This window comes from Tupaia chinensis, unplaced genomic scaffold (assembly GCF_000334495.1).
Source record: "Tupaia chinensis unplaced genomic scaffold, TupChi_1.0 Scaffold000257_1, whole genome shotgun sequence".
NCBI classification, from domain to species: domain Eukaryota; kingdom Metazoa; phylum Chordata; class Mammalia; order Scandentia; family Tupaiidae; genus Tupaia; species Tupaia belangeri.
The window spans coordinates 256,999-275,944 of NW_006159737.1; the positions used below are offsets into that span (position 1 = coordinate 256,999).

At 36.4% G+C, this 18,946-nt stretch overlaps 1 pseudogene; it reads left to right on the forward strand.

Moving 5' to 3' along the window:
• The first annotated feature begins 243 nt into the window (after positions 1–243).
• On the forward strand, positions 244–17,408 carry LOC102492958 (heterogeneous nuclear ribonucleoprotein C-like; annotated as a pseudogene).
• Positions 17,409–18,946: the final 1,538 nt, after the last annotated feature.

Consider the following 18,946-nt stretch of genomic DNA (forward strand, 5'->3'; position numbering starts at 1 on the left):
ACGGAGCCTGTAACCGGAGGCCTCTGGACAAAGCAGACCTCGGGCTTCGTGTGTCCCGCACAGTACCCAGATCTGTCTGCAGTGACGAAGGCACCATGCTCAAGCTTCTGAGACAGGCCATGAACTTCTTCCGCAGGAGGGTGGACCCCACCCAGGAGCAGCAGCCACAGCAGATGGAGCTCCTGAAAGCTGACAGCCATTTGAAAGTCATAGGAGGGGTGGTGACAAGTTTCTATGGAGATTATGACTGGCTTGATTAATGGGTCAATCTACTTCAGCTGTGATGTCCTTGAGGGAAATAGACCTGTAAAGATTGGACAAAGAGTGACTGCAATTGTCGAAGGAGATACAATTTCTCTTGGATTTAAAGCATTCAAAGTGAATGGACTCTATGATACTGTGGATGGCTCTGGACCACTGGAACTTGAAACCAGGGTTTTGACTGCTTGTGTAATGTCTGTAAGCACAGATGCTGTCTACGTTAGTAAGAACACTTACTTCTCCCTAGACATTGTTTCTGAAGGTTTTATGCCTTATAAGGGCGACTGGCTGGCAGTAGAGTATTCCCTACTGCCAGGCACATCTGATGTCATGGCACAATCAGTGAAACCCATGAATTGTAGACGTGTGGAGGAGGTCTGCGTCACCAGCCTGCATGGAAGAAGTGGAATGGTAGACAATAATATCTTCTTCACCTTGGATTCACTGAACCTTCCTGATGGATACAGTCCCCAGATAGATGACCTTGTCAATGTGGTCGTGGTGGAGAGTATTCAGTTTTGCTATGTTTGGAGAGCAATTTCTATGAGCCCTGTGTAATTATTGTAATAAGTAATGTTTTCCAGTCCCTGTTTGTGTTTTCATTTATGGGCAGTAGAGACTGATTGAATTAGAAAACTTTGCTCAGTAAGCCAACACAATATTTTAGATAGAAAAATTATGTCAATATAGTTAAGATACTAATAGTTCATCTGGGACCATGAACCCACTGTAGAGAAGTGCCTTATCAATGAAAAGCATGCTAAAGCTGGCTAGTTACTATAGAAATAGTTTCCTAAAAACAACACTGAAATTAAATTTAAATGCCTCGTTTTCCATGGCTAGGAGTGGTGGCAGAGGCCTGTAATGGCCATGAAGTGACCATCAAAGACAAGGCATTTTAATCAAGAGGCAGTAAGGCCAGCTTGTCAATGGGCATGAGTAAAAGTAGGATTTGCTGTCCACTTTGAGTTCTCATTTTGTTGCCTATTCTAGTTTGATTTCTTCCATGGCAGTTTTCATCCTCACCTATACAGTTGGTTATGTTAATTATCTCGGCCTTTCTCTTCTCACCCACAACAAGGTGCACACTCCACCAAAGAAGGGTGTTTTTCATTTGTTTTTCTTTTTCTAAGACATCTTCAAGCAATTAAAATAGTACCTGGCACAACTATGCTGTAGGTAAATGTCATTAAATTCAATAAATGAATAGTTTGACCAAGAAAAAAAAAGACAGTTCAGAGGAAAAAGAATAACCTTTTCAACAAATGGTGCTGGAAAAATTGGATACTTATTGGCTGAAAAAGTAAAGGAAAGGAAGGAAGAAAATGAAAAGAACTTCCATTCCAACTTAATTCAAAATACATACTTTAGACTTAAATAGGAACCTTAAAGCTATAAAACTTCTAGAAGAAATGTAGAAAAATTATTATGACATTTGATTAGGCTTATTGATGTACAGTTTTTTATTTTATTTTTTAAATTAATTAATTAATTTTAGAGAGATTTTTTGCTATAAGGCATGTGTGCTCACCAAAGCATCAGATACAGAAAGCACTAAATCAACTCCCAGGGGTGATGGCCATGCCACAATCCCTTCTCCTCCATTCTCCTCTTGAGATTTTGGGCATGCAAACACATGCACCCATCATGAGTTTTAAGCCACTGGGACCGGGACTTGAACTGCTGTTAACAATGTCGGAGTCCAGTGACATAACCATTACACCATCTCTGGTCCCAGTTTTTTATTATATTCTTTAATGACCTTCATGTGTTTGTGGTATCAATTGTAATGTCTCCTTTTTTATTTCTGATTTTATTTATTTGGGTGTCCTCAGTATTTTCTCTTTGTTTAGTTTATGGTTTGTTGACATTGTTTATCTTTCCAAAAAAAACAACTCTTCATTTTGTTGTTCTGTCGATTATGGTAGTAATGATATAGGTGTATACATCCATCAAAAACTCATCAATAGATGTATTTAAAATGGCTGCATTTTACACTCCAATAAATATAATTTATAGCAAGTCCATTAACATCAGGAAACATTTCATTATAAATAGTGGGGAGGGGAATAAAATGTTAATTTTGTTCATTGCTGAATGAGAGAGAATGAGGTATATTTTCTTCATGAGAAAGAGAGAGAAAGGGAGGGGGAGGAAGGCCCTTCACCCAAGGTCTTTATCCTGTAATCGTTTGTCTAGCACTGTAACCAGTTCAGGGTGTTCAGGTAAATCCAGGATGTGAACCCAAAGCCCTTACACATGGGTTCCAGGACTGCACAGCAGTATTCCTTACTGACTCTCTCAGCAAGACTGGGATGTATGTAAAATATTTTTAGTAAAAATTAAAAAAAAAATCAGGTTCTTATTTTGCCTAATACTTTGACGAAATGAGAATGATGCTATGATATGATATTCTTCATCTTGTGTTGAATGTGAACACTAGTGTTTTATCAATTTTCCTAAGATCTTAGAATAATTAGGAATAATTTTCTTTAACAAGCTCTTTCATCGTCTTTCTAGATTTTTTTTCTTCTGCTGGTGTTAACTGAACTAATGGGTCAGATCCTGACCAAGGCATTGTTTTGTTTGTTTGTGTGTTTGTTTTTTGACAGGTTTTTACTATAGGGTGTATGCACTCGCCAGAAAGACAGAGAGAGACAGAGAGACAGAAAGCAAGAAATCACTTCCCAGGGGGGATGACCACGCCTCAATCCCTTCTCCTCCATTCTCCTCTCGGGACCTTGGACATGCACACACACGTGCCCGGTGTAAGTTTAAGCCACCGGGTTCAGGACTCGGACTTTAGCCGACGACACGGGAATCCAGCAATAGCCATTATGCCAACAGCTGGTCCCTCAAGGCATTGTTTTATGAGTATAATACTATAACATCTTTTTGACCAGACCAAATCCTTTATTTTTCTTCAAAATTTGTAGTGATACTTTGATACATATTTGTGTTGTATTGTCAGCGAGATGAGAGATCATGCAATGAAGTTGACGTGCTTATCAGGAATTAAAGCTAGTTCCACTAAAATTGCATAGTGATCAGTTGGTCAGTGGATACATATCATGTGTGTTGACTTGCATTCCTAAGTAATGGCATCAGTACACAGATGAATTCCAAGAAAACAAGAATTTTATATATCAGAGAGCCCAGTATCGAGGAATCACTTGCTATTAAGAGTCACATCATAGGTTCTATCACTAGCAGTGCTTGCTCCATCACTTCAAACTAATTCATACAACAAATATGGGTCTCATTGTTTTATTTTTCTTCCAGTGTTAAAAAAAATAATTAAAATGAAAATAAGTAATAGAAGCAATATAAACACTTTATCTTTTAAAACAAGCATTTTTTTTTTTTTGGAGAGGTTTTCGCTATAGGGCGCGTGCGCTCGCCAGACAGACAGAGAGAGACATAGAGACAGAAAGCGAGAAATCACCCCCCAGGGGGGATGGTCACGCCACAATCCCTTCTCCTCCATTCTCCTCTCGGGATCTTGGGCACGCACGCACACGTGCCCGGCGTGAGTTTTAAGCCACCGGGTCCGGGACACGAACCGCGGTCGACTACATGGGAGTCCAGCGACATAGCCATTATGCTAACTGCTGGTTCCCATCAATGTTTTCAAGTAGCTATTTTTTTCTCATCTTAATATACAAAATATGATGCATTTTTCTGTTCTGCACTGGTTTCTTATCAATTGATAAAGAAATATTTATAAGAACTAATAAGTATGATAGCATGACTGTATGAAATGATCTGTACACAATGGTGATATTGACTATAAACCTACATTAAGAACTTCACTACAGAGATGCTAGCCCATGTCTCATGTCATAAGTACTTTAAAATTTAACTCACAGACTCAGTTCTATCTTCCCCTCCAAAAAATTTTAAAAAAAATGTGCAGTTTCATTTGAATTGCAATGAATATAAATAAATAAACAAAGAGAACAAATCAATAGGTATTCAACTGGTACACCTGATCAACAGGTAATATTAATAAATGCAACTTTGCCTGAATTTTAGCAACCACGTATTACCTACAAGCCCTAGATTCAAACTCAGAATTATGAAAAAGAAAGTCTATTAAAATTACATCCACATAAAATCTTGGACCTTGAAAAAGTTTTGTTAACTGTATAACTGACAATGAAAACAAGCATACTAAATATATTCATAATGGAATATTATTCAGCCATTAAAAATAAGAAAATCCTGTCATTTCTGACAACATGGATGAACCTACAGTACATTATGTTAAGTGAAACAAGCCAGGCACAGAAAGACAAATACGGCCTGATCGCATTCATCTGTGTAATCTAAAGAAATTAATCTTGTAGAAATAGAAAATAGAACAGTGGTTTCCACGGTAGAGGCATTGGAAAGGAGTAATGATTGCAGAGATTATGGTCAAAGGATACCTGTTTACAGCAAGGTAAGAGAAATAAGTTCAAGGATGTATTGTATAGATGGTGGTACACTTAATATAGATATAGTCTTAAAAAATGTTAAGCGTCTAGCTTAAGCAGTCTCATCTCAAAAATTATAGCCATGTGAATTAATGTATAAGTTAGTTAGATTTAACCATTTCTCAAGGTATATGTACTTCAAAACATCACATTATATGTAAAAAGTAATTATATACAACTTTATCTGTTAATTTAAATAAATAAAAAGTATACATAGATAGATAGATAGAGATAGAGATATACCTGAGAACTCAGGAAACTGAATGAAATTGGAAACCAGATAAAAATTTATCTTTCACCTTGGAAGCATTTAATAGTTCGTATCTTGTTGGCTGTTTTGTTGTGTACTGACGAAATCAGCTCAGCAAAAAGTAAATATAATTTAATTTAATATATACCATAAGCATCTTAGTCAAGAATGCCATTACATACTTTACTTTAGATAAGAAGGGTTTCCAGGTTTGGTAGCCAGAAACCAAATATAGATGCAGAATTTTAGTTTTGCTGCCTCATGACAAATTTCATTAGTATGCTAAGAATTCTTCTGCCAGTCATTTTAGGTAGACATTTAATTAGATTTGTCTTAAAAAACCTTAAGTGACAGGAAGACAGCTGCATCCTTACCTTGAATATGACATTCTGCGTTTCCCTGTAAGCTGAACTGCTGCCACTGTCTGATAATTTTCACTCTTCTAAGGAAATGATTTGTAAGAACTAGACAAGTGATCAACTTTGAGCCCATACTGACTTAACCGGATTTTGGAAAGGCTGGGCAAAAGAACAAAGGGAAATTTATGTCAGTACTGAAGATTGGTTACACACTTGTGATTTCTGTTGGTCTGTTTAGACTCCTTCATTGTGATATTTTGCTGGAATATAACAATAATGAGTTAAATTTTGAATTGCAAAAATTACAGAGGAAGGAATAGCTTCAGCCCTGCCCATGTAGTTATTTAAAACTGAAACACTGTATTATTCCATTCCAATAATGTTTCTTTTTTCCCTCATTCAAGTCTGAGAATTACTCTAGAGGCAAAGGAATATTTGTTTATTTATCCTTGGTTACATCTACGGTCTGTTATTTTAGAGGAAATGCTCTGATGCTTCAGCAAATACATTGCTAGAAAGATAGTAACAGATAAATGAAGAAATATTCTAAAACATTCTAGTGGTAAATGGAAAGTTTAGTATTTACTAGATCTTTTTGGTACCAAAAGATCCAATGCTAACTCTAGGTGTTTGCAAAATATTTAAATTGCATGTATGGTAATTATATGAATCAAGGACTTTGGTAGAGTTAGACAGGGATAGAAAATGCTGGTGGCATTGGCTACCTGGAGGGCATGATATGTGTGACAATGATTTGGCAGAAACCTATGGTGGGGGAAATAGAAAAGGCTTCAATTTGCCTAACCACACTGAAAGGTGGTCAAAATTCATCAATACAGTAGGAGAAATACTCATGTGGATGAAAAGATTGAAAAAACAAAAACAGTATCTAAGCTCTTTATAGGCAAGAGATAGAAACAAAGCCTGAAACAGCCCATTAGTTCCTGAATGGTAGCTTGTTTGCCACCAGTCTCCTGCCTCTTGGTGACGACTTCTATTGGTCTCAAGCCAGAACAATTCCGGGGTTTCTGAATTGCCTGGCTTTTTTCCAGCATATTCCAAGGGACTAGCAACGAAACATCCCTGGGGATGTTTTAAAACTTTACTCACAGTCAGTTGTACTTCTTATCCTCTCCTCCTTGAATTTAAAACACTCGAAACAGCTGCTTAAACAGCAGACAAAGAGAAGCTGCCTCCATGAGCTTACCACATGGATAAGAAAAATAACTGGGCAATTTCAAAAAGTAGCATTTGAAAGGAAGCCAAAGCTGAGGTGAGCATTCTTGCTCAGTTTCCTGTATCATACTTCCCAGTAAAAAGCATCCTGTCCTTACTTAGGAAGGACCCATTGTAAGGGAGGAATCCGACCTAGGAGATAGGACATAGGGGAAAGGATAAATTCATTCTTCCCACATTTTCCCTCTCTGGAGATGAATTTTAGGGTTCTTTCTCTGACTCTCTCCATTTTCTTGTTCTCTGAACCTATTGGGCTTAACAGTCAATTGTATAGTCAACTAAATCTCACTATGATTCCGCATTTAGAGCATTCTCATTAGAAGCCTTTCTTAATTTCAAAATGGCTACCGTCCTGCTAAACTTCTAAACTGACCTGCTTCAGAACCATGGTTGCATTTTCCTTTCTCCTCAGAGGCAGCATATAATAAATTCAAATAAAATTTATTTGATTTAGAATTACCAATAGGGTTTGATGAGATGTGTTCATTGATAAATTCTTTTCATTTTCTCTCACAGAAAAGCTGCTAGCCTTATTTGAAAGCATAACATTCTTCAATAAAACTATCCTCAAATTTCTATAATTGAAAATAAAATGATCTTTTGGTCTATTGTATGGTCAACTTCACATAGAAACTTGAACTTAAAAGCAATAGGAATTGAATGATTTTGGAAAATGTCAAAAAATTTCGTTTTTATAATTGTCTTCTGGTGAATGAATTTCTTAGGCTTTTGGACAACTTGCAGGTTTCATCCAACCTTGAACATTCAGTACATTTCCAATTTATTTTAAAGAAAGCACTAGTTCTCTGCTTAAGCAGCTTGTGTAGTCATATATGAGAATAAGGGAAATGTAACTTTATGGCAAATCCCAAATTCTACTATATTGCTACATCTGTAGTTAATGAGTAATGTAAATGAAAAATTCACAGTTGTCTCTACAGCACAGGCTCTTTCATCGCTCCTCTTTTATTTATGAATATTTACACCAGCTTGTGATTTTTTATTGCTGCAAGTAAAAATGAAAGGTAATCATAACTTGGTTTCAAAATATGCCATAGTAACTGTGATTCCGTCTGGTATAATAACAATTATAGAAAATTAATCTTTGAATATATTGAAGTATCTACTAACATTTTAGACGATCCTTAAATTTTTAGATTATGAATAGTTCTTTTTATTTCCCCAACCATTTTCATTAAGGTTCAGTTTCTGTTTCATAATTATAATTGATTGTTAATGTAATAGTAATATTGGCCTGATGGTCTATTTGTACTATGTACTCCTAAGCATTAAAATAGATTAAATACATATTTAAGCAATAAATGCGACTTAAATATTACCAGGTTCATTCTAGTGGAATCAGGCATGTGAATACTTAAAAAAAATACAGGATTTAGAATTATTTCAAAGACAATAACTATATGTTTTTCAGTGGCCTTATCAGAACTACACCACTTTAGTGGTAACCTTTATACATAATATTAATTACTACACTTAAACTCATCTCCCAATGACAAAGAGAAAGAGTATTCTACAATAACAAAATGAAAAATACATATTTGAAGGCATTAACCTCTATATGCTTTTTTTTTTTTAAAGAGGTTTTTGCCTAGACTCACTGGAGAGAGAAACAGAGACAGTGAGAGGAAAAGTGAGATATTACCCACTGCGGACATGGCCACGGAGCAGTCTCTTCTCCATTCTCTTCCTGGGATCTTGGGCACAGAGGCACACAGCCTGCTCCTACTTGAGTTTCAAGCTACTGGCTCCAGGGCTCCCACCAGGTAGGTTATGTGGGAGTCTAGTGACGCCATCTGCTGGCTGCTTATGTTCTTTGAATTAGTCCATATTCACATGAACTCTCTCCTGGCATCTGTTATGCACCTGCAAAACACAACAATTCATGAATATTTTTGAAGGAAACTTTAAATATAAATTACTACTTTTATGCAATAGATACCTAAGTGTATTCAAAAATCTGTTTTGTTTTTGTTTTTGTTTTTTTTTATTTTGCTATATACAGCTTTTAGGAGTAATGCTTTTTTTCTTTTGGAGAGGTTTTTACTATAGGGTACTTGTGCTCACCAGAAAGACAGAGACAGACAGAGAAACAGAAAGCGAGAAATCACCCCCTCAGGGTGGATGACCATACCGTAATTTCTTCTCCTCCACTCTCCTCGGAATCTTGGGCACACACGCACACACATCTGGCCTGAGTTTAAGCACCGGGTCTGGGACTCGAACTGCAGTCAACTACATGGGAGTCCAGCGACGTAGCCATTACGCCATCTGCTGGTCCCAGGAGCAATGCTTTTAAGGTGACTTTGCAGTACTGCTATAAATGGTTGTTTTTCAGGTATCCAAAATTGAGCTATGCTTTTCCCAATAGTATATTCAGACAGAAGTCCAAGCAAGTAATTTTATGTAAAGCTAGTAGTGTTTAAAGAAACTTTTGACATGAAGTTAATGTCAAAGGACTGTGGATCAGCAAATAGTCAAAATGGGTTTGGAGAAATAGTCAGAATGGGTTTTCCTTGTTTCTTGGTTAATAATATCAAGAAATGAAATTAGTTTTGAATAAAAAAGAATTAGAGAGTCTGTCTAGACATTGATGGTCTCTGAATAATTATCATTAACAGTAAGAACTTGAATATGCATAATAAATTTTAATCTTGAAATATATCTGAACAAATTCTGTCTGTTCTAATTTTCTCACAATTACTTTAATCCTTTTAATTTTTATAATTCTTATTGACCAAAAATTTGCTGGACTCATTATTAAATGAGGATAACTTCTTCTCTGTATGTGACCTTTCTACAAGATGTTAAAATTATCTCAACCCAAGCATTAACTGTTTATTGTTATTTGAGTAGATTTTGGAAAACAGGTTTTTTACACTTAGACCAAAATGTGTTCCAATACTTTACACCACTTAAATTGAAAAGTTACCACTCAGAATGGTCTAGAATAAGGAAGTCTTTAGAAAGTGTCAAAAATTAAAAGATTGTATTTAAAATATCTTTTGACAAACTAAAATGTACTTAAGGAAAAGAACTCTTAGAATAATTTAAGAAAGCTATTGAAATTGAATCAGACTTTAATATTCATTTGGAATGATTTCAAGACATAATTCAAAGCACTACTTTACTTTGGTAAGTTAGGTGTACTTAAGTTGGAACTTCATTGCCAAAACTACCTTTAAAACTTTTCAAAGTAATAGTTTATAGTACTGAGAACAAAGCTTATGAAAAAACCATACATTGGTTTTAAATTTATTTGCATTAAAATAAATATATTTAAGGGACCAGTAGATGGCATAATGTCTATGTCACAGGACTTCCACTCTGTAAACTGTGATGTGAGTCCCAGGCCCGGCAGCTGAAAATACACGAGGCACATGTGCTCATGTGACCAGAATCCCAGGGGGAAAATGGAGGAGAAGGAATTGCAGCATGGTGATCCTCCCTGGGGAATGATTTCTCATTTTCTGTCTCTCTGGCTCTTTCTGTCTCTTCACTGAGTACACACGTCCTTGAACAAAAATTCTCTCTCAAGAGAAAAATATTAATAATAAAATAAAATAAACATTTAATTCTATTTTTCCATAACACTTTAAGTATCCCAATAAATTTATAAATTGATTTATTATGTCTATGTTTATAGGAAGATATATTTATGTGTATGTGCATATATTGCTTACATTTTAAATGTACATGTATGTATGTATATTATAGACATTTATATTTGTATGTCAATGCATGGAGCAAAAACTTAGAATGTTTACCATATTATTATATGTGAAGAGGCACATTGGTTTTGAGGTGTGTAGAACTGGCATTCTCCATTTTTGCTTTATTTACATCTGAATATTAAGAAAAATTTCCAAAGAGCATTTCTTTATTGATTATTATTTCTTAAATCTTAATATTTGAAAAGAGTCAAAATTATGCCATATGTTTTTATTAGTACATTCTGTTCTGGCATTCTAGAATTCTGAGTTACATCAGCTGAAATTTTCCAGTGGTAGTAGTTATTCTTTTTTTTCCTTTCTTTTTTTTTTTTTTTTTTGAGAGTTTTTTCACTATAGGGTGCGTGCGCTTGCCAGACAGAGAGAGACAGAGAGACAGAAAGCGAGAAATCACCTCCCAGGGAGGATGGCCACGCCGCAATCCCTTCTCCTCCATTCTTCTCCCGGGATCTTGGGCACGCATGCACACGCACCCGGCGTGGGTTTTAATCCACGGGGTCCGGGATGCAAACCGCTGTCGACTACGTGGGAGTCCAGCAACATAGCCATTACGCTAACTGCTGGTCCCGGTAGTAGTTATTCTTTACAGAGTATCTTTTGGAATATTTCATTCATAAGATTTTGTTACAAATTTATAATATGTTAAAACACAAACTGAGTAAAAATTGAATGTATTTTTTGCATGCCAGTAGGCACACATGTAATTCTTTTTTTGCTCAAAGATATGTGTGCTGGTTTAATTATTTATTTTCATTGCTATTCCATACCCTTGTCTTTTATTATTCCCAGGGTCACAAAGCCTTATACTTATGTGTGAAGCAAATTCACTCTGATTTTTCTCTATAGACAAGATTTTCTGAAACGGAGAACAAAGATTTAAAAAGAGAGAGAGAGAGTGAGAGAGAACCTAAGTATATAATAATACTGATTCCACTTCTTAATTTGCATTAAGTTGGTCCTCTTTTTTCTGACTACAGCAGATTTTATTTTATTGCTCATATAGCAATAGTAAATGATATTTTAACATTGTAAGTGCACGTTTTAATTCAATGGAAAAAAGAAAAGGTTATTTTCCATTCTTATTCCAATGGGCATTATCAGATTTATTCAAAGGGACAAAAGTCCACAATAGTAATGATATCCCTTGTAAGTTGTAATTTAATATTATCTTGAGCTTTACAACTAATTTACTTTTTCTTCTGCTTTCTATCATATCTTCTGTTCATAAAAGTTATGAATCTCAAATAAGGTCTTAAATCTGTTAAGAAATTTCTGCAGAGATAAACCTGATTTCGAGAACATAAAATGATTTCAATATATTCTGATTATGGACAAAATTGTAGAAAATAGCTTTTTTAAAAGTAATTTTTAACCAAAAATTAATCACAATTAAAATAATAGCTGGAAGGAAGAAACTTTATATTTGACTATTTCTATAGGCTATTTTTCAGATAATAGAAATTCTGAACAATTAGTTAATTGCCATACTTCCAACAATGATTTTACTTATAATTTGCTGAAAAACATATCTTGTCTTCATTTAATGTAAATAAATAAATACCTATGACTTTGAATATATACAAATTAGACTTAGTTACAGTTTTAAAATACTCAATGGAAAAACTTGCCAATATTAAAATGACAAAGATACAGAGAATCTTTTTTTAATAATTATTTTATTCAATTGTATTCATTCATTTTAATTTCACCAGAGAGAGACAGAGAGAGAGAGAGCGAGAGAGAGAGGAAATTGAGAAATCAAGCCACCAGGTCCAGGACTTGACCCATGGTCAGCCATGTGGGAGTGTCCAGCACCTTAACCACCATGCCACCTGCCAGTTCCCATGATACAGAGAATCTTACAGCAATACTGAGGTAGGAAGCAGGGTCCCTAACACAGTCTGTGGGCAAAAGGAGTAGAACAGAGTAGGACGAACGCACTGCATCTTTGTTTAGAGTTAGACATTTCAAAAGGTGTTGGTTTGGAGTCTGCTGGTTGCTGGAGGTGATTGGGCAAATTGTCGGATTTTTTTTTTTTTTTGAAAGTCAGTTCTATATGAAAAATGCTCAGTTCTTTCCCTTAAATCAAATTTTTGTTTTCTGAAGGGGATTTGGGAAAATAATTTCTGAAGCTTTGTATTTTACATGATTTCTTTGGTATAAAGTGGGTGGGATGAAATGTACTCTTATTCACACTTTATGCCTTCAAAGCCAGGGTTCAACAGAACCAAATATTTGGGGCTAACCAGCATGAGTTCAGAACACTGAGGAGGAACCAAGGAGGACAAGAAAAAAATGTAACTTACGACACTTAGGATTCCATTTGGGTATATTGCCAAAACAAATCATCAATCTGCTAACGAACCATCCTGTCATTCTTATACAGACTCCATACATAATTTGCAACTTATTTTATTTCTCACACATGAGCTTGGACTTATTTTTCCTCTTATTTTTCAAGTTTAATGTTGAAGTAAATATTTTTATGAAATATTATAAATTTCTTATGCAATTTTCTTTTTAAAAATCTTTTTAAAAATGTTATTCATTGTCATTATTTTTTATTTTATTTTATTTTTTTGAAGTTGACGAGAGAGAGACACAGAGAGAGAAGGAAAGTAAGAAAGCCAGCTGCCAGATCCAGGACTCAAACCGCAGTCAGCCATGTGAGAGTCCAGTCACCTTAACCACCTGCCAGCCCCTATACAGTTTTCTGAGTACCTTCTCTGATCTGATTACCTATGACTTTCAATCTTTTTCCTTTTAAAAAGGAGTTTTTAGGATTATAGTTGATCTTATAATGATCAAAGAGAATGTATACAATTGTTCTAATTCTGAATGAAACATGAAAAGCCCAAGGATACAAATAAGGGAAAATTATGGCAAATGAGAAGAAAATCTCTAACATTAAATGCAAACAAAATTTAATTTGCATTAATTATACATCTCTGACTCAGAAGATGTGAAATGTCATAGCTATGGTCCCATTTAAAGAGGACATTAAGCTTTAAAAAGCACATAGGGCAATTGACACTGAAAAGGCTTGGTTTTATCTCTATGCGTAATTATACTTTTATAGTATTTAAACTATTATTCTGTTCTTTATGCATTGTTTCATAAGAACGAATTGAGACCAAGCATGCTAGAAGTGACATTTATTTTTATTTTCTCACTTCTACTGTTGCTCTTATAATCATTTCCCTGTGGCAGGACATTGGCTCTTCATATCCTTCAGAGGACAAAAATTTAAATAGCCAACAGAAAGGAAAGAGACCAAGTCTTGCTTAAGCCAATGTCGGTGATGTTTAAATGCATGCCCATAGCAAATTATTAAATTCAGGTTACTAATTTTTTTTGGGGGGGAGAGGTTTTTGCTATAGGGCGTGTGCACTCGCCAGACAGACAGAGACAGAGAGACAGAAAGAAAGAAATCACCCCCTGGGGGGATGGCCACACCTCAATCCCTTCTCCTCCATTCTCCTCTCAGGATCTTGGGCACGCACGCACACGCACCCAGTGTGAGTTTAAGCCACCGGGTCCCGGATGCAAACCGCAGTCAACTACATGGGAGTCCAGCAACATAGCCATTATGCTAACTGCTGGTCCCCAGGTTACTAATTTATGAAATTTTAATTGAATTAATAACTTTCATGTTTAAAATACAAATTCGAAGAAAATCTTCTTTCAAAAATTTGACTTATACTTATCATTTCATTATGTTGGGAAAATCCATGTTCTCCCTTCTAGGTATTTGGAAATATACAATAAATCACTCACTACAGTCAACTAACTGTGCAAGTAGAATGCTAGAATTTATTCCTCTTATCTAATTGTAATACTTTATCTATTAAAAAACTTCATATACTGCTCTGCCCCTTCCCAGCCTCTAATAGCTACTATTTTACCTCTTAGTCTATGAAATCAACTTTTTTATTTTCCACATGTGAGAACATACATGATCTTTCTGTATCTAGTTTACCTTATAGATGGTCTCCAGACTCATCCATGCTCTTGTTAATAACAAGATTTTATTCAGTTTTATGAGTGAATAATGTTTTATAGTGTTTATATATACATTTTTAATCCATTCAGCCATTAATGGACAATTCAATTCTTTCCATATTTCCATATCTTGGTTATTGTGAATAGTGTTGTCCATAAACATGAGAGTGCACATCTCTCTCTCTTTCTTTATTTTTTGGAGAGGTTTTTTGCTATAGGACATGTGCACTAGCCAGAAAGACAGCAAGAGACAGAGAGACAGAAAGGGAGAAATCACCCCCAGGGGGGATGGCCATGCTGCAATCCCTTCTCCTCCATTCTCTTCTTGGGATCTTGGGCATGCACATACATGCATCTGGCATGAGTTTAAGCCACCGGGTCCAGGACTCAAACTGCGATCGACTATGTGGGAGTCCAGCAACATGGCCATTAAGCCAACTGCTGGTCCCTATCTTTCTTTTTTTAAAAGAATTATTTTATTGAACTTTATTTATTTGTTTGTCTGTTTATTTTAATTACCAGAGAGGGACAGATTGGGAGAGAAAGAGAGAAGAAAGTGAGAAAGCAACCTGCCAGGTCCGGGACTTGAACCACGGTCCGCCATGTGGGAGTCCAGTGCCCTTAATCACTATACCACTTGCTGACCCCAAGAGTGCACATAGCTCTTTAATATGAGGATTACCTTTCCTTTGGATATATATTCAGTAACTCTATTTTTGAATTGTTTTAAGAAACCTCAATGCTGTTTTTCGTAATAACTTAATTATATTTCTACCATTTTTATATAAAAATTACATCCTTGCATGCATTTATAGATAATAAATTAATTATGGCAATTTTGCTTATTATAAGAAAATGTAGATTCTGGATTTGTTCAACCAAACAAATTCTTGCAAAAATCTTAATAACAACACAAGAACAAATTACTGGAACAAACAATGTATCAGTTACTAATATAAACATTTTACATGAATTCTGTTATTTCATTTTCACCACTATTAAGACTTTCAGTATACAAACAAGATATATGTGGCTCAAAAAGTTGAAGCAACTTTCTCTTGAATGTCCACTTAATGTGTACACTGTTCTGATTCACACCACCTATGTATTAGTTCTTATAAACTTTATGAGATAGTGTCATTGTTACCATTTTATCAAGATCTGGATATATTTGTTTACAGAGTAAAGTAATTTGTTGGAGATCAACATCAATATGAAGTTACAGAATCAATGTTTGAACTTGAAATAATCTATCAAAATAGAAAGTCAAAGCAAACATCATTGAACTAAGGATCATGATATAAAAATTAAAATGGCTGTGCTATCAAAACAATCAGATATATGTTGACATTGCATAAATGCATTTACAGCAATAAGACACTCATTGCTGTGTGCCTTTTAATAATTGCATAACTAAAAATTTCTCCATGTGTTCCTTAAAACTTCAGAGAATTTTATTGCTAATTAAATAATGCAAATGGAGGAAAAATTGTGACATACAGAAACATATTTTGTAGCAACCTGGGAAGTGGATATACTGAACTATAATGGCAAATGCTACAAGTAAAAGATATAATCTTATTGAAGCATATGTTACACATAAACTGAAGATACTCTTTTAATTAATTTGGTTTTGTGTTATTAAATCTTTTCCCTCCACTGGATAAATGACCTACAAAAGTACATGACTTCTCATTTAAACAATTAAAAGTTCAGGTGATGAGTCAGAGACAGAGCAGTTGTAGCTTCATTTCCCACCTCCAGCTGCAGTCGGCTTCTGTGCCTGGAACCAGGGCAGGAGAGATTAAGTATCAAACCTCTTTTCCCTCTCCTTTCTTGCTTTTTGGCTTTGTGAGGAATCTTACCAGCAACCGCTTTGGGCAGCAATGTTACCAACAAGACAGATCCTGGCTCCGTGGGACTCCCGTGTTTTCACTGGGAATCACAACACTCTTGTGGTCAAGAAATCTGATGTGGAGGTCATCTCGAAGTATGGCAGAATTGTGGGCTGCTCTGTTCATAGGGGTTTCAGCATGTTAAGGAGAAGAAACTCTGAGCTGCTGTGGCAAGAGAGGGTGGCAGGATGATTGCTGGCCAGGTTTTAGATACTAATCTGGCTGCATAAACAAAAGTGAACCCAGGAAAAGCAGGTGTGAAACGATCCGCACCAGAGATGTACAGGTCAGTGCCCGAACATCCTTCTCCATCCCCTCTACTCAGCTCCTCTTTTGACTTGGACTGGAACTTCCAACACGATTGTGATGCCAGGATGCACAGTTACCCAGCACGTGTTCCACCACCACCTCCTATTGCTCCTGCTCCCGTGCTCTTACAATGCCAGAGTGTATCAGGAAACACCTCAGGAAGGGGCAAAAGCTCTGATTCCAAGAGTGGACAATGAGGATCTTCTTCCAAGTCTGGAAAGCTGAAAGGAGATGACAATCAAGCCATACAGAAGGAGTTGACCCAGATAAAACAAAAAGTAAATTCTCTTCTGGAAATCCTGGGAAAAAAACCGGAAAAGGAACAGAGCAAACAAACAGTAGAGGTGAAGAAGGGTAAGACAGGGGACCAGCAGTTGGTGTAATGGCTATGTCGCTGAACTCCCATGTAGTCGACTGTGGTTCGAGTCCTGGACCCAGTGATTTAAACTTGACGCTGGGCGCGTGTGCAAGTGTGCCCAAGATCCTGAGAGGAGAATGGAGGAGAAGGGATTGCGGCATGGCCATCACCCTTGGAGGATGATTTCTCGCTTTTTGTCCCTCTGTCTCTCTCTGGCTTTCTAGCGAGCGCATGCGCCCTATAGCATAAAAACTCTCAAAAAATAAAAGAAAAGAAAAGAAGGGTAAAGCAGAAGAGGAGCAGACCAGCAGCTCTCAGAGAAAGATGAGACTGATGTGAAGATGGAGTCTGAGGAGGGTGCAGATGACTCTACTGAGGAGGGAGACCTACTAGAGAAGGATGATAATGAAGATGGGGGGATGACCAGCTGGAGTTGATCAAGGATAATGAAAAAAAGGCTGAGTAAGCAGAGGATGACAGAGACAGTGCCAGTGGCGAGGTTCACCCTTGAGCACATACTGGGGTTCAGAAAGTTTACCACTATTTCTTTACCTAGGCACTTGTTTAAGAGCAAAATTTTCATCAGATCCTCTCCCCTAGTATCTTCAGCATGGGCTCAGTGTTCTCTCCCATGTTCGCTCATTCACACTGCCCTGCGCCTAGTCTCATTTCACTCTTTTGATGCTCCTAGTAGTTTTGCTAAGTCTGACCCTGTAATTTTGCTTTTAATTTTGACATCTCTTTATGACTTAATCAAAAAGATGTATGATTTTTATCAGCTGTCTCCAAAATAATCTCTTATTATGCAGGGAGTACAATTCTTTTCATTCATTGATGAGTTCAGTAGTTGCTTCCCTATTGCAAAGGCAGTGTCATTTAGTTGAGTGGCGCCTGAGAGCAGCGTTGAGTTAGAAGTATATGTTTTATGCCCCACATTAGAGTGCTGTGTGGGGCTGTTCAACACAAATGTAACAGTGTATTTTTGTGAGTGGGAGTTGGCATGTCAAATGCATCCTTTAGAAAAATAGTGTCATAGTCTTAAGATTTGTTTTCTACAGTTGATACTGTGGGTTATTTTTGTGAACAGTCTGATGTTTGGGACCTTTTTCCCTCAAAATAAAGAAGTCCTTATTAAACCAGGAATTTGGAAGAAAAAAAATGAAAAGTTCTTTAGTTTCTAGACACTGTAACTAGCACAACAATCACTAGCATGATAGCACTGCTATTCCCACCAAGTATTTTAACCTATAGCGAAACCCAAGAAAAATACATTTTTATGTGAGAGGAAGCAATGCTTCCTGTGTTCTAGAGATACCTATCAACTGCTAGTCCAAGAGAAATTATTAAAATTCTGTCATTTAGATTATTAAATATATGGTGAAGATTTGTAGGAATGACACAAGGTAAGTTTTATTACCGAAGTATGTGTAATAGTCGGGGGTGAAGAATAAACTGTATAAGAAGGAAACTGCTGGGTCAGCAGGTGGCATATTGGTTAAGGTGTTGGATTTCCACATAGCTAACCACAGTTCGAGTCCTGGACTCATCAGCTTGAAACTCACACCGGGCATGTGTCTGTTCAAAATCCAGAGAGAATGGAGAAAGAATGTGGGTGTGGCTATCTCCCCTTGGGGGTGATTTTTCACTCTCTCTCCCTCTCTGTCTGGTGAGCACACACTCCCTACAGCAAACATCTCTCCAAAATAAATAAATGAATAAATAAAGAGATCACAAAATACAATCTTCTTTTCCTTTTTTTGTTTCTTTCATTCTTCTCTTTCTTTCTTTTTAATTTTGCCAGAGTATGTGTGTTCCCACCAGAGAGGGATAGAGAGGAAAATTGAGACGGCATACCCCATAGACAACGGGCATACTGCAATCCTTTCTCCTCCATTTCTCCCTTCTTTCAGGATTTGGGGCATGCATGTATATACAGCTGGCATATTTTTCAAGTCACAGGGTCCATGACTCAAATTATGTGGTTATATGGGATCTATCTCTTTAACCACCACCCCACAGGCCAATCCCAATGTTTTAAGCAAAAGGGAA